Genomic DNA, 27,371 nt, shown 5'->3' with positions numbered 1-27,371 from the left:
TGAGTACTAGGAGCATTTACCACCTTTGGTTGGTACCCGACAAGCCCCTTGGCGAATGGGGTAAACGGCTGATGCATTGATATGAGGCCGTTCGTAGACACTCTTAGCTGTGTAAGTTTGCACAACAGCACTTAGGACATCATGTGTAAGTTTACATCATGGAAGAGTGGAATAGTCTGCAACCCAATACCACACTACCTCAAGGCACAACGCAAAACAAAAATGCAATAAAAGCAAACAGTATGTTCGCAAACACATGCAAACATCCTACAGCATAGCAACATCACCCAAACACACAGCACAATACAATACCAACACACACCCAACACACTACGCTCGCATGCTATTCTCACATTTCATCAACAGACAGGTTATGAATTATTATCCGATGAAACTGGATGCATCGAACCACAGACAAGCAGGAAGGCAGCGGCCAAGGTGCTGAGCCAGTGCCAACAATCGCTGACAGAATCAGAATGTTTATTTACACTGGAGGAATCCGATGAGCTATAAAGCTCTTTTGTCAAAGATGTCAAGTCGGGGTGGATCAGCACGTTACAACAAAGCATGGTACCAAAACAAGTTAGGTGTGCAAAGTATAGCAAAGGTAAGCAAATTATTAAAACAAATAAAAAATGTATTGATTTTAAGCTTTCGTGACTGCACGAATCCATACTCTTTGGTTCATTCGGTAAAGTCACGTAGGTATAAAATAAAATAATTTATTTTATTTCATAAATAATTTATTTTATTTCATAAAATAAAAATCAACTATTTTTTTTTCTTTCAGGTAAAGCCCACTGAGCTATTAGCTTATTTTTCAGAAGTGACCTGGCCACAAATGATAGCTCAACGCAGTGGCTTAACATGTGGTAATTTTTAGTAGCAAAATAATCGAAATAATCTATCAATTAAAATGTTTTCAGACAATTAACGAGCGTTCATATCGGGGTGATTACACATGAGACGATCATTCATGGTGATTTGATCATAGACAACTTGAAACTTTAATCGCAACACAAAGCGACATACATCACACAACTCAACCACACAACCATAACAAATATAATTTGCTTACATCCCCCGTACAGCCCTAACAGTCTGTCGAGGCAAGTGCTGTTAGCGAGCACTTACAAAGGCCGGCACGGCACACGAGGGGGTGGGTTTGCGAGCACCACGCCCGGCCACCTTTGTCTCCCTCGTGGCGAAGTTCTTTATACACCGCACCAGGTACTCATTCCTGACTGAGTCGAGCTAGGGGAGCCCCAGGACCAGTTCAGATACTCGTCACTGGTGTTGGCCGTGAGCGGGAATTGAACTCTGGTCGCCGGGTTCGTAGCGCAGCATAGCACTAACTGCTACACCACCATCTCCCCACCGCACACAGCTTAACACAATCTGAACGCAACACGCCGCGCAATTCCGACGCGAAACTCACCACAAATCAACATTTCCCCCACCACGCAGCACATGGACACACTGGCCCCTGTCATGGAAACGTTGATTTTCTACCAACTGAGAAGACCATTGCCCCCTTGCTCTGTAACCAATGAAGACACTTTGACGCTTTCACCAAATTTCTTGGCTGTTTTTATTGGGGGTGCAGTGGGGGGGGGGGGTATCTTCAGTTATACATCTGCGGTCATTTTAATTCCACCACATTCCCAACAATTACGCTGCAACCCCACGCTACGTCTTCGTGTGAGGGCACCGTTCGGTCGGTGAGTGGCTACCACACGTCATTTTCCGGCCTCCCCACACGGTCGAGATTGACTGGTCACATCACCCCTCTGGGGAGGTGTTCCTTGAACAAATGGGCATTTGCTATAGGAACGTGGAATTTCCAGCACAAGCTTCGGACTAAGAATTATCCCACTGATTGGTTAAGCAGGACAATACTCTGACAATCACTTGAATAAACACTTCTTAGCAATGTTGGGTCCGAATGCTGACCGATGTGGCCATTAAACACACTTTCCATACGCTTTGTGTTGTGTTTTTTTTGTATTCCATCACATTGCCAACAATTATGCTGCAACCCCGGAGATGCGTCTCTTCCGTGTGAGGGCACCGTTAGGTCGGTGAGTGGCGACCCCACGTGATTTCCCAGGTTGCCAACCTCCCAGCCTCTCCAAACAATCGAGCGCAGTAGCCACCTGGGCATCCCTCTGGGTTTAGCCCCGCGTCACGGCCTCACTCCACTCTCACCCCTGCCTGCAAGGGTCACAGGCTCGGGACACTACACTATTTGTATGTTCGTTTATTTATTTTTTACTTCTTCCTCTATGCGTCTGACCTATGACTTGCCCTGCAAAAACGAAATTAATGATTTTTCGCGAAAAAATAAAAACCTAATATTTTGGTTTGCATCTTTTTTTAAGCGCTGGAAATTGCAGTCGCACGCAGCTAGCACAGACGACGTGGACATCCCAGGATTACCGTCTGTGAGGCATCTAAAGGCGTGTTTTTTGTTCACATTAGAATCATCTGCACGATATATATGGGCACACAAACCTATGACTGCGAATCACAAATGTTGTGCAACAGCAGAACCCCCAAAGCGTGCGAGCGTTTCATGAGTATCAATTTTTATTTAATTTTATTATTTTTGTTTTATTTTTTATCTACGTAACTTTACCCGAAAGAACCAAGAATATGAGAATCTAACCACCTAGCGCAATGGCAACAGAGCTCCACTCACAATTGAAACGTTTCAAGTTACAGTCTGAGTCGGAGATCGATTGACTGGTTCCATCACCCCATGTTGGAGGGGGTTCGATAAAATAGGTACCACTTTGTGAGAGGACACAGTTGGTGGTGGTGGTTCCTCGAAGAGATCGGCATCTGTCATGGGAATGTAGAATTTCCAGCGCGAGCTTCGGAATAATAATTATTCTGCTGCATTATTGAGCAGAACAATATTCTGAAAACAATAACTTCAAAAAGCACTCTTCTTATCATCATTGGGTTCGAATGCTGGCCGAAGTGGCCATTATAAACACTGACTCCCACAACACAGGCCCCGAGGGGTTAGGGAGTGGGAAATTGGTTCACTGGTCCAGTGAACTTAACAGGGCAGTGGGAGAAGAGCTGTCCTACATTACACAGCCGATAAATTATATTGTATGGGGATTTTCAAGCACCCATGATCCATACAACATGATTAATGATTTGATATATATACACACACACAAACACACTTCCATACATATATCCAATGTTAACATGATTAGAAAAAAGTGTACTTCCACAAGAACATTATTCTTTAAGATAAGCGTGACTATAATGTCAGTTAGAATGTACCTAAAACGTGGAATAAAAAAGTAGTTTGTAACTATTATTAATATTATTACGTGTTGAATCATAACCAAAAGAATCGCCGGATGAAGGCCTCCCCCATGCAGTGTGGTGAAGGAAAATGTTTGATCAAACTTCACCAAGTTAGTGAAGGTGATTTTGGGGGAGTGCCCAGGGCTGATTCATATAATCACTCGTCTCTGATAATAATTTCAGTATCCAATTACGACGAGAGATAGCGACACGGAGACACGAGACATCACGGACAAGAGGGTAGGCAGCCACACCGTGAGATGGCACCAACCAATGCCTGAGCTCTGCGGTCCTCCGCACATTAAGGCATTCGCAGACAAATAATGAGTGTTCACATGTGGGAGGAAACCGGAGCGCCCTGAGTAATCACACGCATGTGAGGGGGAAACACTCTATCCCCGTACAGACGCTACAGGTGGCGACCACATTGTTCTGCCTTGCCGCCTTCTCCTGGCGAGCCACGGTACGGCTTCTCCTCACCGAGCTGAGATACAGGCGTGCACCACCAACTGACGTTATCAGAGGCCAAGCATCAAACTCAAGTCACGTGGGCTTGTGACGCAGTGTGATCACCACTAAGCTCCCACGCACTTATATATGATTTTAAAATAATAGTTTTAAGATGTTTAAAGTCATGGGGAATATGCGGCTGTGTGGCCTAGATGTCAAAGTTATGTTCTAGTCTCAGCCTCGTCAACAAATGTTTTATCGATATATATATAAAGTCACGTGCAATTTGTGTTTTCAGTTGATTTGGCAGGAAGATTTAAACATTGATTTTGCGACAATGCGTACTGCATGGTGAAGTTTCCCCCCTCCCGTGTGAAGCGTAAAAAAAGGCATTTGAAGGATTATTTCTGAAGTCCCATGACGCTAATAAATTGTCTGGCTAAGGCCAACAAAAAATGGGCAAAATTCAATCCGCAAATTATAAAAAAAAGATCTAAAAAGTATATGTATAGCATTTACAAATATGAAATCCCAATATCTAATTACGTTCATTTTTTCGGGGAAATTAGGTTCAAGTCTTATGGGAAATTATTCATAATTCTTTACTCATCCACAACATCCTGGGCAAAGTCTCTTGTTTCATGGGGGAATGTTTACTCAAATCTTCATTGTGTATTTTGTCTTGTGGGAGGAAACCAGAGTAGCCGGAGAAAACTCACATACATGCGGCAATAGCACTCAAACTTTTACAAAGTCATTTCAGGAGCCCATTTGCTGCCACTCAATTCTCCAGGGCATCTTCACAGTCCACTGGGATATGATTCTAGCGGCATAATCTATGCACACAACTCACTTGCCCTGCCTCCAGAACTGCTGCATTACTCGCAACGTTTCATCAGACCTGGAAAATTCGTCTCAATCTCGTGAATTACGTGACGGCATCCTTGATGTGTCCACACTAAAGGTGTTTTTTTTGGGGTTAGATCGCATGAATATTAATGTGTCGTTAACCCACCACCATCACCCGATGCAGCCAACTATTATTATTTCTATTATTTGTATTTTTTTTTATTAGCTACGTGACTTTACCAAAAAAAACCTAAGATTATAACTAGTAAGGGGTTTGTCACGTAAACAAAACGTGCCAGTTAGTTACTACTTCAACTCGCGAACCTAAAAAAGAGAGATGATATAGTCATCCTCTCGGCAGACAAGGGCAATGCCACGGTCATCATGGATAAAAAAAAATCATACAACAAAATCCTGGACCTACTTAATGATGGGAGTTACTCCAAAATTAAAAACGATCCTACTAACAGCCTAATGACAAAAAACTAACAAGATCATCACGAGTTCGACTTCCCTAATCGAACCAACCAAACGTCCCTCTCTAAAACCATCGGCGGCAAGACTTCCCAGACTCTATGGTCTTCCCAAGATCCATAAAGAAGGCACCCCGCTACCACCCATCGTGTCGACGATCAACTCTTCTACCTACAAACTAGCCCGTTTTCTATCAGATACTCTGCTTCCCTTCACAGGCAATACCTCTTCGGCAGTACTCAACTCAACCCAATTAGTCTCTATGGTCAAGGATATGGTACTATCTCCTGATTATATCCTCGTCAGTTTTGATGTAGTATCTTTGTTTACCAAATTCCCAGTGCCTGCCACCCTAACAATAATTGAGGACTTGGTCCAACATGGATTGAATTCGGATGTACCTGTGCTGGTTAGGCATTGCCTCACCAACACTTATTTTACCTGGAATGGCACCTTCTACAAACAGAATGAGGGTACCCCTATGGGCTCCCCCTTGTCACCAGTGATAGTCAACATGTTTATGGAAAAGTTTGAATCAGACGCCATCCAGACATCCACCCTGCGTCCTTCCCTGTGGAAGAGGTATGTGGATGACACTTTCGTCATTTGGCCACATGGCCTCCCAGCATTGAACCACTTCTTGGACCACATCAATTCAAGACACCCATCCATCAGATTCACCATGGAAGTAGAGAAAGATGGCAAACTACCATTTTTAGATATTCTGTTTGAGAGGAGACCTGACGGATCCTTGGGACATTCTGTCTACAGGAAAGCCACCCACACAGATTCCTACTTGAAACATGATTCCCACCACCTCCCATCTCAAAATAATTATCTCATCAAAACGCTATACCACAGAGCTCATGGCATTTCTGACCAACACCACCTGGCCAGTGAATTAAGACATGTACATCGGGCCCTCAGGATGAACGGATACTCTGACCGCACCATCCGCCAAGCTGTTTCTCCCACCATACAGAAACAGCCACTTAAAAACTCCGATCAACACTATCACATTGCCATACATAGCAGGCGTGACCAAAAAGGTCTCCAAAATTCTAAACAAACATAAGATCCAAGTCCGATTCAGTACAGTACATAAAATCCGTGATCTAATTCCATCTGTGAAAGATGTCATTCCTGACTTACAATACTCTGGAGTCTACAAACTGAGTTGCAGCTGTGGTGATTGTTACATTGGAGAAACGAAGCGTCATATATCTGATCATGTCCGCGAGCACAAGTCAGATCTGAAACAAGGTAAAATTGAGTCTGCCGCCATTGCCGATCATTGCTACAAAACGCTGTGGGCTCTCATGAGATTGTCTTTTCCGATACCAAGGTACTCTGCAAACCTCCTGGCTACCATCAAAGGTTTGTACACAAAGCCATCCAGATATACAAACACAGACATAATTTCAACCGTGATGATGGGTACAAACTGAGTAATCATTGGAAAGATGTTATTAACCATGCAAAAAAGATTTAACTACACATATTTGGACCATCTTATTTGACAGGCACTATTCTTTAGTTACCATACAGTTTACTGATCGACAGCCAGTTTTGTTTTATCATGTTTAGCTTCTTTTTTCACACACTGGTTTCTCACCCAGCAACATAGCAAGGGGCTGTTTCTTCCATGACCTGCTTTTCTGCTTCTGCCATCTACATAACAAAGACTCAGTCCCATTAGCAGCAGCCGCACCTTAATAACTCTGGCACCTCCCAGCTCAACCAGTCTACATAACAAAGGATCAGTCCTAGCAGCAGCCTCAGCCGCACCAACCTTACCATAAAAAAAAAAACTCCTATCCAGGGGCCTACCCTGGCTCCTCCCCCCTCAACCAGTATATATACAAGGTCGGGTCTCTTGGAATTTCTCTTTACTTGATACAGCAATCGTGCTGTGACGGTTCCACCTGAAGACGGAAGCTTGTGTTCCCTCCGAAACGTCGTGATTTTTTATTTTACTTTTATTAATTTTTAAATTCTTTTTTACCTACGTGACTTTACCGAAAAACTAAGAGTATGAACCCTTGATCAGGGGTTGAGCTCCCAACCGTTCGATTTGGAGATGGGCACTCTAACCACAGTGCCACCCTAATTCACAAAACACGGAGCATGACAGCACACGTAAGGCAGCTGTGGAGACTGAATAGTAACGCTGATGAAACTGAGTGGAAAAGCACACTGGCCGCTAGCTATCCCAGCAACCATGGACAGTTTTATTTATTGTGCCAATGCATTTCAGTCTTACAAAACTGGCATCCAGCTTTTCTTTGGATCTTTCGGTGAAATCACGTAGATAATAAAATAAAATAAAAACCACGGCGTTAGGATCACAACACAAGTGATCAGCATATTTTATCCTCCGGATGACGGTCGCTTGTGTTGTGATCGAAACGCCATAGTTTTTTGTTCATTTTATTTTCATTCATTTGAACCTATGACTTTACCGAAAGACCCAAAGAATATGAATTCCTGCAGTCACGAAAGCTGTAAGTCATGCCATTCAACTCTTTGCACTCACACACACACACCAGTGACAATGCCCAAACAATGATACAACATTATTACAACTTTATCTGAATCCGTGATACAACATAGGCATGGGGAAGCCGTCAAGAGATGCCGCAGTCTGACCATATGAGTGCAGCCAGCTTACACTGTTACGTGCCAATGAATGCATAGTAATCTATCACGGAAAGTCCTTTACCGGGATGAATTTACAGCCAGTTGGGAGGCTGCCCTTTGGGCAATTGCCTGAATCTCGGCTGTCGGAACAGCCCAACTCAACACCACGGGGATAGAGACTTTCATTCCAGCCAGAGATGGAATGATCAGCGAGCATCCCACCGTGGCCACTCTTGAGGATGTGCGGCATTTTAAGGCATCAGCTCAGCAACTCACGGGTAATGCTCCCCAGAGCTGAGTAAATGTCTGTGGGCAGTGGCGTTCGGCATCCGCGAGCACACGCAGTTCGGCAACTTTTAAAGGTGTACGGATGTTGGGAAACTACACAAACTGGTGTCTACAAAAAATATATTTCTGGCACCAGTTCTGGGCCAATAGCCGAGATGAGCACACACTCACGTGAGCAGACGAACACTTTGGCTGGATACAATCACATTTTTCAGATGCGCTACTGCGGCCGCCTGGAACGCTCTTCTTTCCGATATTAGAAATCCACTGGAGCTATGGCACTTTCAAATCACAGATTCAAAACTCATTTCTTTAGATCTGCTTTTTGTGTTTAGTTTGTTAACCTTCTCCCGCACCTCCTATTAGCACGGTTGGCTGCCTACCTTGCGAAATAAGATCAACATACATACATATGTTTGCAAATGTGATTTGTAACATTGATCCTTACTCGTGTATCAATAGTTGCATTTTAATGTGCAATGTTATTGAGGGACTCTGTGTTGTCTTGCTGTGGTCTTTGACTGCTGTTGTTGTTGTTGTTTTGCTACCTTTCCTAAGCTTGCAGTTGGTGTTTAACACTCGGCAGGAATATATATATAGATACTTTTGCAATTGGTACTTACATCCTTTGTTAATACTTTGAATTTATTTATTATTTCTAATACTTTATTTCGCGTACTTTTCCTATACTTTGCCCTCCTAAAGGTGTGTGTTGTTTGTTGTTATAAATGTGTTAACCCGCCCCGACTGAACATCTCTCAAAAAAGCTTTATAGCTCATTGGATTCCCCCAGGAGACAATTGAAAAAAAGCGTAAATAACGCTGAAAGTGTGGAGCTGAAGGAAAACGGTGAGCGAAACAAAAGTTAGGTAACAACAAGCTCGAAGAGGACGAGGGAATAGCTGCTGGAGAAAACACGGCTGTAGACACAACGAAGTGCGTATGTCGAGGGTAACTTTCGATGGTGAACCGAGATCAAACTAATAACTATCAAGAAGAGAGCAAGAGCGTGTGGAGTTGTTTTGGAGACTCGCGTTTGATAATACGAAGCAACACACCGATGTCTTTGCAGAAATAATGTTCGCAATCAGCCCACAGACAAACATGGGCCTTGGGCAGGGCACATCGCTCAAAGGGATGATGTCCGGGTGGACGAGATTCGTGACAGACGGGCAGCCAAGGGAGATGGAGAGCTGAATAGGTCAACCGCCGCAGACGTGGTGCCATGAGATCACCTCGTGCACGTGCGGGAGCGAGATGCATTATTAAGTGTGGGTGCCCATGGGTTGATGACTGAGATGACTCGCAAATGCACCACCTGCGCTCCCTACTGTGCCAACACGCTGTGTTGTAGCCGCACCGGTGTGCCGCTCGTTCTGAGCGTCGCTCCTCCGCCCTTCGTTGTTTGCAGGAGGACGACTGCCTCCAACTACCCAGTAGCGTCCTTCATGAGCCTCCTCCACAGAGGCCGATCTTGACACCGCTGGTACCAGTCATCGGCAAGTCCACTCAGCTCCACATCCTCCAGTACCACGTCGCTCCATCTCTTCTCTAGCCCGTGCCGCATCCATTTAGCCCCCTCTATCCGGCCAAACAAAACCTGTGTGGGCATGCGGTGGCTGGGCATGCTGACGATATGACCCAGCCAGTGCAGCCTTGCCTACCAGAGGAACTCACCGATGGGACTTTTTCCAGATCGTTCAAGGATTTGTGAGCTCCTCACACAATCCAGCCTGGTTAAACCCAGGATGGATCGGAGGCAGACCAGCCTGCCTAAAATACTAACATGCAATCACATACACCACTATCACGTTTAGTTGTGTATAATGTGCATGTACTCAGTTAAAAACACATAGAGACAAGTGGGCTCATTAAACCCATCTTGCGCGGAGCACGCCTGTAATCCAGCACCATGAATGAGCATGAGTGCTGCCCAACGATCACCTGAACTGTGCCTGCTTTCTATTGGCTCGAATGAGCCATACTGAGTCGTAGGTATCGTTTTCGGGTGAGTCATGACTTTGGGTTTTATATTAAGTACGTGTGTTTGAACTTATTTCGCACCGTACGTAGCCAACCGTGCCAATCAGCGGTGTACCTGGGAAGCACAACAAAATAAACACAAAAATCAGTTCTAATCAAATTCGTTTTCCATACAGATGTAAAAGTGCATATCTCCAGGGGCTTCTTAAGATCAGAAAGAGCATTCCAGACGGCTCGTCAAAAGCCACTGTTGTGAGGATGGCCAGAGTTCACGTGATAATGGTTTATGCTCCTTGACGAGATCATAAGCATATTGTAGTTAAATTGTGGCAAGCATTTTGTGTGCAATGAGCGTCACTTTATAATCTACTTTAATCTATTATTCGGCAGCTGGCAGCCGATGCAGCCAATTTCTGATTCGCCATACAAGTGGGAGGAAACCGGAGCACCCGGAGAACATCTACGAGTGTGAGGGGGCAACACTCTATCCCCGTGCAGATAGAAACAGATGGCGATTAGTCAACTTGCTGTACTGCCTTCTGTTGAGCCAGGGTATAGCACCTCGACATCCACGGAAAGGGAGTGTCACAACATGTGTGCAGTCCACCAACCCTTGCCTCCAGAGTGCTGGATCACAGGCCACGTGCAGAGCCACCACCCAGCCACACTACAAAAGCATAAATCGGATTCTGGCAGCTTTGCAGAGTGGCCTATGGTCGGTTAGTATAATATTTATATACCGCTTCGCTGTGCTGATTTACGTTTGATCAATAGGGGCATTTCACCTCTGCACCTATTCCAAGCAGCGTGACGCAATGCAGATCACGAACGCCGAGTCCACGAGCTGATGAAGACCTCGCTATTTAACGACGTTATCTCGCAGGTGATGAAGCACGGTGAGAATCAATCAGGCGGGCAGCATGGATGAGAAGGCCTGGCTGCGCGTTCCAACATCTGTCTCCGCTGCCACCCGATACCACTCAGCTGCCAATTAGTCACGCAGAAGGAGTAGCCAATGGCTCCCCCCTCTCATCCTCCTCTTCTCTCTAAAAAAAAAGGAAAATCCACAACTACCATCCCCACAAGGCCACCGTTTGACAGCGATGGCACTCGAGCTGCAAAAACCGACTGTGCCGAGCAGCAACAGCGACACAATTTAGGAACTGGTGCACGCTATGGTGAGATGTTGACTACCTCGCTCGGTATGCAGGAGGTCGCGGTTTCGGTCCCGAACCGAACGCCATGTATTTTTTTTTGTGTGTGTCTCTCTCCGCGTGGTCGCTTAGATTTTTCTCCGGGTCCTCTGGTCTTTCCCTCCGCTTTTTTGAAATGCGCGTTTAGAGTATTTGGCTGCTATAAATTACCGCGTGAACCACTTCTTGAGCAATCATTCGTGGCCAGGTCACTTCTGAAAAAGAGCTATATGGGGCCTTACCTGGTAAAATGAAAAAACATGTTTTAGATGAGATTTTATGTTTGGTGGGAGCCTGGGAAACGAAACCAATATCTTGTTGATAATGGCTCAGTTACTTTGACAGCAGAACAACATTTGTCCTCAGGCTCTCCACTTATCGCCACACTTAAGCATTGTGTGTAAATATATTAAAGTTGTCTACAAATATTAATAACATTTATAGTTTTGGAACATGCGGAGGAAACCGATGAATTTAAACCTATGGTTATTCCACGTGAGATGTTCTTCTCCGAGGATATGCTGCACACATTTTGCCGACGTACAATTTCAATATAACGGATATTTTTTTGTTTTTAATGAGGCTGGGTTGCTCGTAGGGTTACGCAGCCCCCCTGCTATTTCGGTCCTGATAAAAGTTCACCGCTCTCTGCTTAGCAGATGAGCTGCCCTACTACCATCAGCTGTCAGAACGGGGCTGAGATTTCAATGAAAGGAAGATGTGAACCCTACGGCTGCTACGATTGCGCGGGAAGCGGCTGGGTTCTGCGGGAAACTTTATTCTCCGTGCCTTTTTACCCATCTCAGGATGCTCCTCAATTCACCCTGCCATTAACATGGCGAGATTACGAAAGGAAAGGGGGGGGGAGAGATGGTAATTATAAGTTCAGACTGAGTAGGCTGCGATCGTTTGGTTAACATCGAGTCCATGCCTTCAATTTAACTTTTATGAAAATGTATGCATGTATGTTGAACTTCTTACGCACTCCACGCAGCCAACCGTGATAATTAGAGGTGCGGGGGAAGGACCATGAACTAAACATAAAAAATTGTCCAGAAATATGTCTTCAACATTGAATTAAAAGTGCATAGCTCCAGTGGCTTCATAATATCAGAAAGAAGAGCGTTCCAGACGGCCGCAAAAGCGCATCCGAAAGCGCGCGGTGACCGTCTTTTTAGCAAAGTGCATCAGTTCGGATATCAGGAGACAGATGTATTTCCAGCTGCAACGCTTAGATGGAGATGTCTTATCATCTGGCATATTTCAATGTCCCCCCAGAAGATAATGTCATGCACTTTTAAATAAGAAAATCACAATTGTCTCCATCCTCAAACAATCATTGGGCTGTACTCATCTTCACTGGCGGTTTGGAGTCAGTGGCAGATATTCCACATTTCTATGCTGGGCACAACTTTATTCACGTGGTAAGCGTTTGTTTGTGATTCTCACAACGCGGTGTTTAGTTTATCATCCCATGAGGAATGATGGGCTGAGTAGACCCTGGTCCCATATTTTTAACTTACAACCTTCAACCACACTGCGAACGGGCCGGCTCACTGCAAGTTGAAGAGGCCATCAGGAACACCACACCTCGACATTATTTTCTTCCATCCACTAGTTCTCAGAACTCTCTGCGCACTCGAGACCCAACTTGGAAGGCCCACTCTGTCAGCCTTCCACCATCTGGCTTCGGGTCTTCCCCTCAAATCGCTGACCTCCTGGATTCCACTGCAATGACCATTTCCCCAATCCGGCACATCCCGCCCTGTACATGCATCCTGCCACATTCAATTGTGATTTTCTGATTTGCTATTTAACATTAGGGGTGTGGGGGGGTATATAAATAATAGTTCTGCCATTCCTGTTTCCTCATCGTAACAACGATGTATTTGCTAACAATAATACATACTTCGTGAAGCAGTGGAGAGAGAATGGAGTCGGTCGATTCAAAGTACCCCCAGCCTGAAGACTGAGGTCAACACTTTGAGCAGAATCCCTCAAGTCCCTCTTCCTGATGGAGAATTTGTCAACATCACTCAAAGTGCAAGACTTATACCATCAGATCTATCCAGACAAGATCACTCAGTAAACACAGGGGCCTGCTCTCTTCATTTCTCCACTGGTGGTGTCCCGGCTAATATGGCCCCAGGGATTGCATTCGAGAAGCAATCTGGGTATGTGGCCAGCTCTTGTAAGCAAGTCCGCCTGCCATCCTGCATTACTCCACTGAGTAATGCCTGCTCTTATCTATTACACAGTTCATTTGCTTGATGCTTTTCCACCGTCATGTGAGATTATGGATCGTGTGCAATTTTGGGTGATTTGACGAATTACAGCAGCAATTAAGGGGCATGCCGACCCAATTGTTTTTTGTTGCTTTTGAACAAAAAAAATTACTTTGGTGGATCCTTGGGTGGCTCGAGTGATTAATAACACGCGATGGCACTCAACTTAGATTCAATTCCAGGTTGCCAGCCACCTGTGGTGGCACTGGGTTGCGAATTGTCGCAAGCCGTTGGTCGCTTACCCGGCCACCAACAGCGTTGCCCATCTGTCCAGAATCAGCACGGGAAGCTGCCGTGGCATCGTGGCTAGCAGCAGAGGCGACCTCTGGACAACCCAGACGTCGCCGGTTGGATCCCTTCTCCCGCTGTGGCAGTCGAAGCAATGGGGACGTGTCTCACCCCACCCCACCCCCAACCCCCTCGTGCTTTAACCACCTCCCCCCCACCCAGCAGTAGAGAAGGGTTCAACCACAGTTGATTTGGCAGGTCACATTTCGTGGGGTAAAATATGGGGACGTCGCACCTCTTCCAACACTTCCGATCAATGTGGAAGATCGAACCAAATATCGGCCCCTCTCGACGTTTTCGCTCGAGTGGGGGCATATCGGCCAGCAGTGGCGTGAGCAAACACTGAGTTTAGTCATAACGATCATTAATTCAAAGTACTCTCCACCGCCCAGTGTCGACTCTTCTTCATTTGACGCCGTTGGCAATAAGACCTTGCGCCAGGATGTACGACTCTGAAGTGAAACGCATTTGTTCCTGATGTGCGTTATACAAAAAAACAAAAAACTCAACACGTCCGTCCGTAACGCTGTGGCCTCAAAAGGAGAGGTATGGAATTGGCGGTGTTCTTGGAGCGAATGAAGCCAGAGAGATACCTCTCTGTTTTATATATGTGTACTTTTCCTCTCAAGGCCACAGTGTTATTGACGAATGTGATGAGTTGTTGCCGTTTTGTTGTTGTGCATCCTTGCGCACCACCGCCAATGCAGCATCACCAAACATTCTACTTGTTGTTCAGAGGGGGCAACCCGAGTCAACAAATGGCTGCAAAGATTCGTCGTATTCGATTCGGCTTGTCGCTTAATTCGCAACATTCCAGCTTCAATGATTTCAAATGCATACCTGCCAACTCATACGGTTTACCCGTATTATTGTCCGTCGAAATTGAGTTAAAAAAAAATACATTTTAAATTGTTTTGCGTTTCTCCCTTGTGATGCGACTTTGTAGGATGGACGTTGAGATTTCTAATGGGCATGGGGTGACCAATATGGTCCAAATTGGTCTGTAATAAGGTAGTGCGCTGATAAGAGTTTGACCGGTATGCAAATGTGTTGGTGTTCTTGTCACGGATGAACTATATTTGCAAGGCATATACACAGGTTGCCCAGTGTGGATAGATGGCCACTTCACGAGTTTTCAGCAGTAGTTCTGTGATATATTTTAGGGGGGGGGGGGGGTGGCATTGAAAAATAGATGATGTGACATCTCCCACCTCTGTCTCCTGATATCCGAACTGAAGCACTTTGCAAACGCGGTACCGCACGGGCGGATTTGAGACTGGGGTAATGAAACGCTGCGAGGCTCCCACACTTCTGAGTTGCGAGGCAGCGCCCTGGTCGTGGCAGAAAAGCAAAGGTGACTTGTTGACACGTGTGAGGGCCTCCCTGAGCGTCATGTACAGCGAAGTGCACGCCTGTGCCCGAGGGCATCCGCCAGATATGGAAGAGAAATCCGCAACTTAAAATTAGTTGGACAAAAATACACGGTGCTTCAAAAATATGTTAACTCTTATATGGGACTGTCGTTTTTAATGGGAAAAAACGGATAATACACTGTAACATGATAACAAATGTATGTTAGTAGCTTCAAAAAGTCAAAGAGTCTCCACTTGTTCGCCATCATTGTCAACACAAGCCTGGAATCTTACTCTTAGGTTTTTTCGGTAAAGTCACGTAGGTAAAAAAGCTTGTGTTGCCTCCAAAACGTCGTGATTTTCATTTTACACAAGCTTGTGTTGCCTCCGAAACGTCGTAATTTTATTTTACTTTTATAAATTTAAATTATATTTTTTACCTACGTGACTTTACCGAAAAAACCAAAGAGTAAGATTCCTTGCAGTCACGAAAGCTTCAAACCTGGAATCTTCTCCAGGTGGTCTCAAGGGCCCGGAGGCACATTTCTTGTGGTATTGTTGCAAATTATCAGAAGTGTTAACATTGCTTTGAAGCACCCTGTATATTCCTGGACAAGCAATGGACCCCTTTCTGTATAAATATTAATACTAAAATTATTCACAATTAATTTAATAATAGCAAGTATTTTTTTGGTTATATCGTGCAAGTATAATGTTTGTGTTGTTGACTGTAACCCTCCACCACCCAACAGAACTAATAAAATCAAGTTGTTACGTAGGAAAGTACGCCAATTGATTCGATTTTTGTCACCAAATCTAAATGTTGGGAAGCAAGCAATTTTTTTGTTCCAATTTCGACGCAACATTACGCTGGAAATTACACCAAGCGTCATCAGCTGTTAACAAAAGGTCAGTTATTACGTCAAAAAGCTTCCTGATCAGAGTCCTTAAGTGACTAATTACAAATTATAATATCTGCTGTGAAAGCCAACGTGTAAATTATTACGATGTGTGTGCACGTGAACCCCCTTTCAATCAATAGGCACGCATAAGTGCCAAACAGCTCCTCTGACTGAAAGCAACAGGTCGATTCAAAGGCTTGGAATTAACTGCTTGCGAGGGTGACTTAATTCGCATTTCCACACCGAGCGCCCTCTCTAATCAAACGCTACATACAATAACGCTGCTCGCAGAGACAATTTGCCCCAAAAACGAGGCGTGCCAAGCCAGTTTCTGTTACCTTCTGTCGCGAAAAGGGGGAAAGAGAGAGAGAGAGAGAAAACAAATCGTGAAACATTATTAAAAGAGACACTTCATTGTATCCAGCAGAGGCCTGAAAGTGATGCCAAGTTCCACAACGATTGATGGGGGGGGGGGGGGTATAATGGCAATGGTAACATGTCTAAATGTCATTTATTTATTATACCCCCCCCCCTCCCTCATATTACAAATGGAAAAGTCCACAATTACAGTATTAGTGATAACGCACTTGTGATGAATACGGTATTAAATTAAATGCTCCATTTGTCACAGAGGTATATCCAGAAGGGTGCATTTTCAATCATACCTTGATTAGGACATTGAAAGGGACCACATGTGGCTGAGCCTTGATGCCACATGCGAACATCTCAAGCACTATACAACCATGGTATAAAATTACAGCCCTTTGTCGATCCATGCTGGGTGATGGTTTGCCCATGCTTTGTTGGCCTACGGTGTTGTTCGATAATACGGTACGAATTAGTGCGGGTTGTGAAGGGACTGGGGGTTTTAACTCGCCGCACGTAGTGCGCTTGCCAGTGCTCCACAGTACTGTAAACTGCAATGTAGAAATACAACAGCTTCCTAGCGCCTGATTGAGACCAGGAGGGCTGTCAGGAAACCTTCCCCAAGAGTCTGACTGCAAGTTTAAATGTCGACCAGGGGTCATCATCTAACTTGGCTCAATTCAACCATTACACTCTATGGGAAGTCAACGGTGATTATACAAAGCAAGTAATGGCCTCTGCCATGTGAATGTGTAATTTCCACCAACGCTGACTCAGAGCTGTCGAAGGTGTCGAGCGCTGCCCGCTATTCGAGCATGGAAACAGTGACGACGAGTCTCAATGTACTCGACCTAGTTCAGAATCACAATATTTATTCAAACTGGAGTAATCTGATGAGCTATAAAGCTCTTCATCACACATGTCCAGTAGGGGCGGGTCAGATAGTTATAACAACAAGTCATTAAAAAACCGATAGGAGTGCAATGTATAGGAAAGGTAAGCATATCGCTAAAACAAATAAAAGTATCAATATTCTTTGGTTCTTTCGGTAAAGTCACGTAGGTAGAAAAATGAATTAAAAAATAATGCATCACGATGTTTCGATCGCAACACAAGCGGTCGTCCTCATGCGGAAAAAATAATCCAGCGGGCTCCGAGCCTGCTTGACCTTGGCCAACAGATATAACGTCGTGTTGTAACAGCTCTCTAGCTGTGTTCTTACTGGTTCAGCAGTTCCACTGCTGGATTATTTTTTCCGCCTGTGGACGGCCGCTTGTGTTGCGATCGAAACGTCGTGATATATATTTTATTATTTAATTTAATTTTTCTACCTACGTGACTTTACCGAAAGAACCAAAGAGTATGGATTCCTGCAGTCACGAAAGCTTCAATTAAAAAGTAACAATGACGCAGAATTGTCTTTATATTACCGGGTAAAGCCCGCTGAGCTATTAGCTTCTTTTTCACAAGCGACCTGGCCACAAATTATAGATCAACGGTGTGGCTTATCGCGTGGAAATTTACGGCAGACAATCTAAACAATCTAATTAAGCATGCTGAGCTAAATTCACTGAAATTCGAACCCATGTTCATTCTAAAATAAAACACCACCAACACGCCAACACATACGCCATTTTTCCATTCATTAATGTATAATTTGCACTTAATCATTTGGATAAGTGACCTCATTAAACCCACCAGTGTAGACCATTTTGTGTTCTCCTCTCATATGCGTGAGTTGTTTTCTGGGTATTCGGATTTCCTTCCACATTTCAAGGTTCTCATGCGAAATTAATTGGGAAAATGTACCACGACACAGGATCCTTCGGAAAATAGTCACGAGACTCACACAAGGATTTTCTGGATGAACATGATGATTATTATTATTCATGTGTTTCAATCAATCACTCAATTTATCGACACTTATAATGCGCTAGTACAAATGGCATTTTGAGAGAAGATGTAATATTACTGATTATAACCGAGGCATTATGCTTAAAAGAAGCTGTTTTGTTGGGGGGAATCATAAAAATAGGAGCAAGTGCTGTTAGCGATCACCTATGAAGGCCGGCACGGCACACGAAAGGGGATAGGTGGTCACCACCATGCCCGGCCGCCTTTGTCACCCCAGTGGAGATGTTCACACATCGCGCAAGGCACTTATTCGAGGCCGAGTCGACCGAGGGGAGGCCCAGGCACGGTTCAGATAATCGTCACTGGTGTTGGTCGTGAGCTGGAATCGAACTTGGATTACCGGGTTCGTAGCACAGCGCATTGCTAACTGCTGCACTACCGCTCCCCAAATCTGTTCACATGCACACACACACACAAACGCGCACACACACACACACATGCACATACACACGCGCACACACTCATACACCTACCAGATTATAAGATGCACTCCCCAAACTTTTTTTCTTAAAAATTCAGGTGGGGGGGGGGGGAGAGCGTCTCATATTCTATAAAATGATAATAATTTGGGAGAATGCTTATGAAAAGTTGGTTTAAATCAATTACCAATGAGACAGACGCTCACATTACCAGCTCCAAATAACATAACTACACAATTCGATATGTAGCCGTTAACATGCATGCGCTCTTCTCGTGCGCTTCGTCTTGCGTGAGTTCTAAAGCCACTTCTACCATTCTAAAGCGCTGACTTCTTTTTACAATTCAATATTTTAGTTTAATCTACAGTTAACAGCGTCTGCGAAGCAACGTTAATCGATTATTCAGTTGACTTTGTGAATTCGATGTGAAGCTACGGAACAACTTGCCGTCTTAGCTCGGACCCCGCTTGTAAATGTGCCGTGAATCTTAAGTGTATATCCTCATTAAATAAAGTATATTATAAACACCTTGTAGAATTTTTCCTACGTTCTGTCCTTTTAAAAAAAGATTACATACGTTAATTATCCATGTGCCTCTCTTTTGTCTCCCCTTTAATCACATTGTCCCACCATTGTCTACAGCGTCGTTACGAGCAGTCACATTTACACGCTATAGAAATCCGTAATTGTATTGTATTAGTACCAATTAAATGAATAATTATGATGGCCAAAAAAAGGCGGAGAGAATCACTGAAACCTAATGGGGTTTTTTTTGCAATGAGACAGCAACAATTTATAATGTAACTTTAATGTGACTTTTATTTATTTAGACAGTCATGCGCTCTAACCAGTGCCAGATTAAGCTAGTGCGGGGCCTGCAGCATATGTTATGAAGGGGCCCTAATAAAATAAAAACACAAAAATATTAAAACACAAATTTTGTACTTGCATAGCAAAGAAATTGTATTTTTTTATTTGCTATGCAGCCAGATAATTCGACAAATCGCTCACATTAAACATCCAGTCGTTCATAAAAGTTGAAGGCAATATAGTACTATAGTAATAGAGCAAGTGCAGAATCGCTAAACCGGAATTGATAGCTTGAAATCATTTAGCGCGGGGCCCTTGAAATCATATCTAGCTATTTTTGGCTACTAGGATAATCCGACACTGGCTCTAAACGTGTCAATATGCACGTCTTCGTAGCTGTTGACGCTGGTATTTCAATAACTGCTGTTATCGATAATCCTGGTGCCACGCGTACATCTGTGGCGAAGATGCTCACGGCTATAAATGGAAATGGCACTTAAATGGAAATCGAACCAAGTATCTACGCGCCACAAGTTCAGAGGACTACCCACTAGACCACAGCCGGTTGGCCCTGTACAAGGGGGTAACCAAAGTCCACGCGCAGACACTCTCGTTGAGCGTTACGTTCGCCTTATAATTGGATCTCGAGGGAATTAGGCAATCCGTCACCTGTGGTAGCCTGGAAAAGGGCAGTAAAGAAAGTGCTTAACATAGCACGTCTAATTACCGCAAGCAAAAAAAAAGACAACGGTTCACACCACCCACGTTTCACGGAATTCATTCAGCGCGTTGTCTCCGCTGCTATGCCAGCCAAACGGCTTTTACCGCATTGCCACCAAACGAGCTATGACGGTTCACCTACTTGCGTCATTTTCTCTTCGTTTGTGTTGAAAACTGAGCACGCGTTATTATGTTTAACAGCCCAGGGATTAAATAAACAAAAAAAACGCGGCGGTTTTGAACATCACAGCATTAAGATGCTTGCTAACAGCTACGCGCTAGAAATAACAGAACACGCTGTGGTGATAGGGTTCAGGGAGGGGATGGCCGTGTTGAGCCACGGTGGTTGCTAATTTCGGCGTCTGTGCTCTAATGGGCTACAGACATTGTTTATCTCTGTCGCATAAGTACGGGCACTTAAAGCCACAACATTAGCTGCCCGAGGTTATTCCAATACACGGGATGCAACTGAGTTCATCGCGACGCCATAATCAGCCGTGCGCTTTCAGGCTTCAGCACAGCGTCGCCATTCCTCGCGGATTCGCGACACCACGACCCATGACGCTCACCGCAATGCTCTCCCGTCCCTGCAGCGGTCGTCATTTCGGGCACGGCTCCCTCCTTTGACCGCCACTCGCCAAGTCTCGTCCGCTGGCCATCATCCACTCGAGTGATGCGTCCTGAGCCCAAACCCACTTCAGAATCACAGTATGTATTTATACTGATTTGAGGCGTTCGTGACTGCAGGAATCCATACTCTTTGGTTCTTTCGGTAAAGTCACGTAGGTATAAAAATAAAATGAAATAAAGCACGACGTTTCGGGCGCAACACAAGCGTCCATCATCAGGTGGGAAAGCATGGTCTGCTGCTGAGGCAGACTGTTTTAAAAGGTTTGAAATGGGTGTAGCTCAAGGGTTATAAAGAAGTAGCCGGGGCTAATGATGTTGATGTGAGAAATTAGCATGTAGCTGCAAGATAGGAGAGCGGCCTCTTAGACGAGGGCACAGAAGTGGCTATGTTAATGTAAGAGATTAGCATGATGTTAATGTGAAAAATTAGCATGTCACTAGAAAGTTACATGCTAATTTCTCACATTAACATCACTAGCCGCGGCCATTTCTTTATGACCCTTGGGTTACACCCATTTCAAACCTTTTAAAACAGTCTGCCTCAGCAGCAGACCATGCTTTCCCACCTGATGATGGATGCTTGTGTTACACCCGAAACGTCGTGATTTATTTTATTTTATTTTATACCTACGTGACTTTACTGAAAGAACCAAAGAGTATGCATTCATGCTGCAGGGGGAATCCGATGAGCTATAGAGCCATTTTCACAGATGCCCAGTTGTTATATCATGCCTCTTACTTGTGTTTAGTCATGTGATGATCTCTCGGTGTAATTCCAAGAATGCATCGTTCTATGCTTCCTTTGTGCACCCTGCAGCATTTGTTCCATTTTCTCTGCCCAGCATCCACGTTTCCCGTCCATGGCGTCGCAGGCAATGGGCAATGCGTGAAAGCTTTTTTCCTCCAGGCACACTGGAGATGTTGCTGAGGCTCCTCAAAATTCTGTCTTCCAAAAAGCACTCCATCCTGCTCGTATTCTCCCTCGTATTTACACATTTTGATCCCAGTTCTCCTTCAACAAATGCTGAACCAATTTGTTTTTTTTATAATTGTTGGAGGGATAAAACTGGAAAACATACACTGTAATGTGTAGCTAATTGCAAGAGATTGATTCGTGCAAATTTTTTGTTTTGTTTTGACCAATCAGCAAGAAGGCTCACAAGACACACATGGCGAGTCGTCTGGCGCTACACACGCAGGAGTTGTCGATGCTTGTCGGCCACGTATGACCCCGTGAGCAAAATTGTGCAAAGAGACCTGGTCAAAAAGAAACATTACAGAGCAAACGGGGAGAAATGCAAAAACAATGTGAATGCGAGTCAAACTGGGATCTGTGTCTCACAGCGCGCATTTTTGTCTCGCCGTGCCGAGATGCGGCAGAAATTCATCGTGCCCAACGCCTCTGATGCCAGCCGCTCCTCCGTCGCTTCCTTCATTCTGCCAGATTCCACAACCGTTGCTCGATTGACGCCCAGCCTCCAGTCAAGGCCCCTTTCTTGCAGCATTGGCAGCAACCGACTTCAAGTCTTCCCCTTGACCACCGACCTCCGGGTGCCACTTCATCAGTGCCCATCTCGGCGATTTTCCCAAACCCCCCCCACCCATCCTGCACGCGTCTCACCCATCACGACCTCTTATTTCCCCGGTTGCACCCCCGACGCGTCCTCCTTACTGTGTTTCCGCTCCAAATGTTTACCCTGCCTTTTCGCATCCTAGGAATGCTATGCATTGTTAGGATCCTCTACGTGCAGGTGTATGACGGTGTATTCGATCCGCGTGCACTCCTCAATCACCCATTCAGTCAGTCATTTTGACCGTTCGTTCAATAATTTATCGAGCATCTTTTTAATGAGCACACGACGCAATTATGCGTGCTCTTTACTGTCGGCCCTGTTTGTGAATACGACGTGCAGCTGTGGGATGCACCGACTGCCACGTTCGGAACGCTGCTGATGAATGCAACTGGAAGCCTGCTCAACTCTATCCCACTCAAGACAATACAAAACCAAGATCACAGCACTCCTCGTTAGCACGCGCCCAACGTCACTATACTCAAACTTGATTTGAAGCTTTCGTGACTGCAGGGATTACTCTTTGATTCCTTCGGTAAAGTCACGTAGAAAGAGAAAATAAATTAAGTAATAGAATACCACGTTTCGATTGCAACACAAGCAATCGTCATCAGGTAGAAAACAAACCTAGTGAACTTAGAAATACAATGCAATCTAACACAGAGAGTCGGCTAACACAACAGTCAACACCCTACCTGGTTGATTACGTTCTTCCAAAGATTGCCAAATTTGAGAGAGAGACAATCGGCCAGGCTATGCGTTACCTGTGTGTTAGCCCACTCTCTGTGTTGTATTGCATTGTATTTCTAATTTCGCTAGGTTTGTTTTCAACCTGATGACGATCGCGTGTATTGCAATCGAAACGTTGTATTATATTTATTAATTTATTTTCTTTCTACGTCACTGCACTCCTCTACAACATTCGATCACCTTCGTCCTTCAGACTTGGCTGAAGAGCCCCAGCGGGGTTGAACACGGGCAAGCACCGCGGCCCATTTGCCGCCGATTCGCAGCTTGGGCGAAGGCGGGAGTGAGTGTCAACGCAACGTCGTTGGACCGCGGCTTATTATAATTTCGCAAATTATTGAGATTTCTGCTGCCGGAGGTGGGTACGTAGTGGGTAGGTCGGTAATGTATTTGGGTAGGTCGCGCCGGGTCATTATGTGCCTGGTCTATGATAAAAACCGGCCTAGAGCCCATGAAGGACTGTGGTTTGATGTACTAACTCCACACCTCCAATTAGCACGGTTGGCTACGTACGGTGCGAAAGAAGTTCAACATGCATATAGTTGCGCTTATTTTGTTATCCTTGCTCCGCATCTGCAATTAGCACGGTTGGCTACGTACGGTGCGAAAGAAATTCAACATGCATACATGCATGAAGCAATGGGCTTGCGATTGGCCAGGGGTTGATCAAATGTAAAACCACTGTGTGGGCAAGTGAACAGCGATAATGCGATGTGGAGACCGGCACCTATGGAATGTTAATGTGGAATTTCTAGCACTTACTCGTGGCTACCATTAGAACCACCATGTCTGTGCTCGTTTGAGCGTGGTGACACCTCGACTTGAGCCTGGCACAGTGACTGCACCAAATCAAACTTTGCTTGGTCTTTGGCGCAGAAATGTAATTCTCCATTGCCTCAAAACCACAACACGTTGCCGCTAATTGACCATGAAGAAGGGTGTTTGGCGAAAAAAAAATCGTGCAATAAAGCAGTGCGTAATAATGTTTACTCCTGGCTGAGTAATAACCCTCAACGCAATAAAAAAAAAAGAGATAAAGTGGCTGAGAAAATATCTTTAACTGTTAACGACTTTTGTGGCAATTAAAAGTTAAAAAGCAAATGAGGATCGACTGCCTAGGACAAATATGGGGAAAAAAGATGTGACGATTACAATTTTAAGAGTTTTGAACCCGATGCCTTCCATTTCACTCCATTGTTCCCAAATCCACATTCTCGCTTGCCTTTCCCATCAATAGCCAATCAACAAAGACTTCTGACAAGTGGACATCTTTGTTGGAGTCCTTATTGTTACCATTATGTTTGATGCACACCATTGCCTTTACATGATAATTGATGGGCGGTAATCGATACATTTTTTTCAATAACCGGCAAAGCACTTTCTATTTTACAGACCGGTGTGTGTGTGTGTGTGATTTTGAGGGGTGGGTCAGCGGTTAGCACACTTCTACTGACCGTGTATACTGATGGTATCTACTGTATATGTGCTTTCTTGAGCAGGGGGACCTTGCGGGCGCTGCAGGATTTCAGTCCTTCAAGGCGTAGTGTGTTACCAACTGCTTTCTTGGTGACTATGGTCCCAGCTGCCTTGAGATCATTGACAAGATCCTCCCGTGTAGTTCTGGGCTGATTCCTCACCGTTCTCATGATCATTGCAACTCCACGAGGTGAGATCTTGCATGGAGCCCCAGGCCGAGGGAGATTGACAGTTCTTTTGTGTTTCTTCCATTTGCGAATAATCGCACCAACTGTTGTCACCTTCTCAACAAGCTGCTTGGCGATGGTCTTGTAGCCCATTCCAGCCTTGTGTAGGTCTACAATGTTGTCCCTGACATCCTTGGAGAGTTCTTTGGTTTTGGCCATGGTGGAGAGTTTGGAATCTGATTGATTGATTGCTTCTGTGAACAGGTGTCTTTATACAGGTAACAAGCTGAGATTAGGAGCACTCCCTTTAAGAGTGTGCTCCTAATCGCAGCTCGTTACCTGTTTAAAAGACACCTGGGAGCCAGAAATCTTTCTGATTGAGAGGGGGTCAAATACTTATTTCCCTCATTAAAATGCAAATCAATTTATAACATTTTTGACATGCGTTTTTATGGATTTTTGTGTTGTTATTCTGTCTCTCACTGTTCAAATAAACCTATCATTAAAATTATAGACTGATAATTTCTTTGTCAGTGGGCAAACGTAAAAAATCAGCAGGGGATCAAATACTTTTTTCCCTCACTGTAAGTCTGGTTTGGGCCTCACCCTTGGCTGACTCAGTCCATAAAAGTAAACATCGGTAGAGCTGGTGCCGACTGATCTCACCACCGCCTTACCTAGCCCTGCCAAATAGGTGCTCACTAGGAGCACTTGTGTGACACAATGTTGCATCAAACGGGGAGCGGGAGTGCAGCAGTTGGCTCGCTGCGAAACGAATCCGTCGCCTCGAGTTCGATTTCGACACCGGTGAAGATTATCTGAACCGGTCCATGAAGACAAAGGCGGCTGGGCGTGGTGCTGGCCACCCAGCTCCTCGCGTGCCGTGCCGGCCTTCGTCATCGTTGCTCGCTCACAGCACTTGTCCCAACAGTTCGTTACAGGCTATACGGGGGACATTTGCCTTTGTCTTTCTTAAAAGGAGCTAAGAACAAGTCCCCCCCCTCCTTTGAAATCCTTAAAGGAATAATTAATATTCTTTGGGTCTTTCGTTAAAGTCACGTAGATAGGTTCAAAGAAAATAACAACAAAAAGAACAAAAAAATACTTTTTGTTATTTTCTTCGAACATATCTTCGTGACTTTACCGAAAGACCCAAAGATTGTGAATTCCTGCAGTCACGAAAGCCTTAAGTCAAGGAATAATGAATGCATTAATAACCGGCAGCGGCCATAACGTGTCGCTCCTTAACACTGCATTACTGCACGGTTCAGGTGCTGGCAGTCGTTGGTAGAAGGAGGCACCCCTCTTACGGGCAAACGTCGCTACATGCAAGCCCATTCGCAGCATGCACTCCTGAGAAGCTGAACAACGAAGCATTATCGTATTTTATTGTTGCTGGCAACATTTTTGTAATTAAATGCGTGGCATCTGGAAATGGTTCCCACCTCACCGTTCGAGGCATGCAGCATTTCGGTCGAATTATTGTTATTATTTAGCAAATTGTTTAGAATGTATGTTCGTAGATAGGCACAGCGTTAATATGCATTCTTAATAAACATGCAAGGATTGTTATACAAAAAAAAACATTCGATGAGAAAACCCGTTTCGTAAAAATGATTTGCTCGCCCATGGGACCCAGTCCATGAATACCCGTGGGAAATTAGCAGATACCTAAAGAGCCTAATGCGTATTGCAAGATTTTGTTAGTGCGCATCTTAATAATTAACACACCAATGTATGCATAGCCAAAGACCACCTGTTTATCTGTTTAGCCTCACATACCATTCAGATCAATCTTGTTAGCAAGCGCCTATTAAGGATAATATGTCACGCAGTGGTGTTCTCTATAGCCAACACCACACATGCCGAGCCACCTCTGTTAGTGCTACCCCTGTGCTCATGTGAACCGCACCGCCCAAGGTGCGGTTCTAATTGTAGGCCAAATTAACTCAGTTGCTGAGTTAGGACAGTTTCAGACGCCATTTGGCACAGGTGTGTTTCATGGGCGAGAGTTGGACGCAGGTCACACGATCGAAATAGCATCTTTCACCAACCTCTGTATTTACCACTCCTGGCAGCAGCTTGGATCATAACATCAGTGTGCTAAACATTATACAAGCATTCCTTATATTTTGACAACTGTATACACATGTAATAATAATAATAATCAAGTTATGCCATCTGGAACGCTCTTCCTTCCGATATTAAGAAGCCACTGGAGCAATGCACTTTTAAATCTAGATTGAAAACCCGCTTCTTTAGAACCGCTTGTTGTGTTTCGCTTGTTGTCCTTTCCGTCCCACCTCCGATTATCACGGTTGGCGATGTACGGTGCGAAAGAAATTCAACACACATACATACTGAGTTTCAATAAATATGTTTTCCAGGATGTTTGGCTGGATCTCCACCTCCTGGCAATCTTGCAAGCCAAGTTGAGACTGCAAGGTATTTCAACGGCAGTCTCAACTTGCAAATCCAGAACTGGCCACCCTCTGCCCCTGCCTAGCTTCTGCGATT

The 27,371-nt window shown here is 44.7% G+C and overlaps 1 protein-coding gene across 3 annotated transcripts in view; it reads right to left on the bottom strand.

Moving 5' to 3' along the window:
- The window catches only part of LOC144938460 (CUB and sushi domain-containing protein 3-like), a 683,443-nt gene that overhangs the window by 523,898 nt on the left and 132,174 nt on the right, over positions 1–27,371 (bottom strand). The window lies entirely within an intron of this gene.

Source organism: Lampetra fluviatilis, chromosome 22, assembly GCF_964198595.1.
Source record: "Lampetra fluviatilis chromosome 22, kcLamFluv1.1, whole genome shotgun sequence".
Classification (NCBI taxonomy): Eukaryota; Metazoa; Chordata; class Hyperoartia; order Petromyzontiformes; family Petromyzontidae; genus Lampetra; species Lampetra fluviatilis.
Note: the sequence above shows the minus strand (reverse complement) of the source record. Positions and strands in the feature narration are given on the sequence as shown.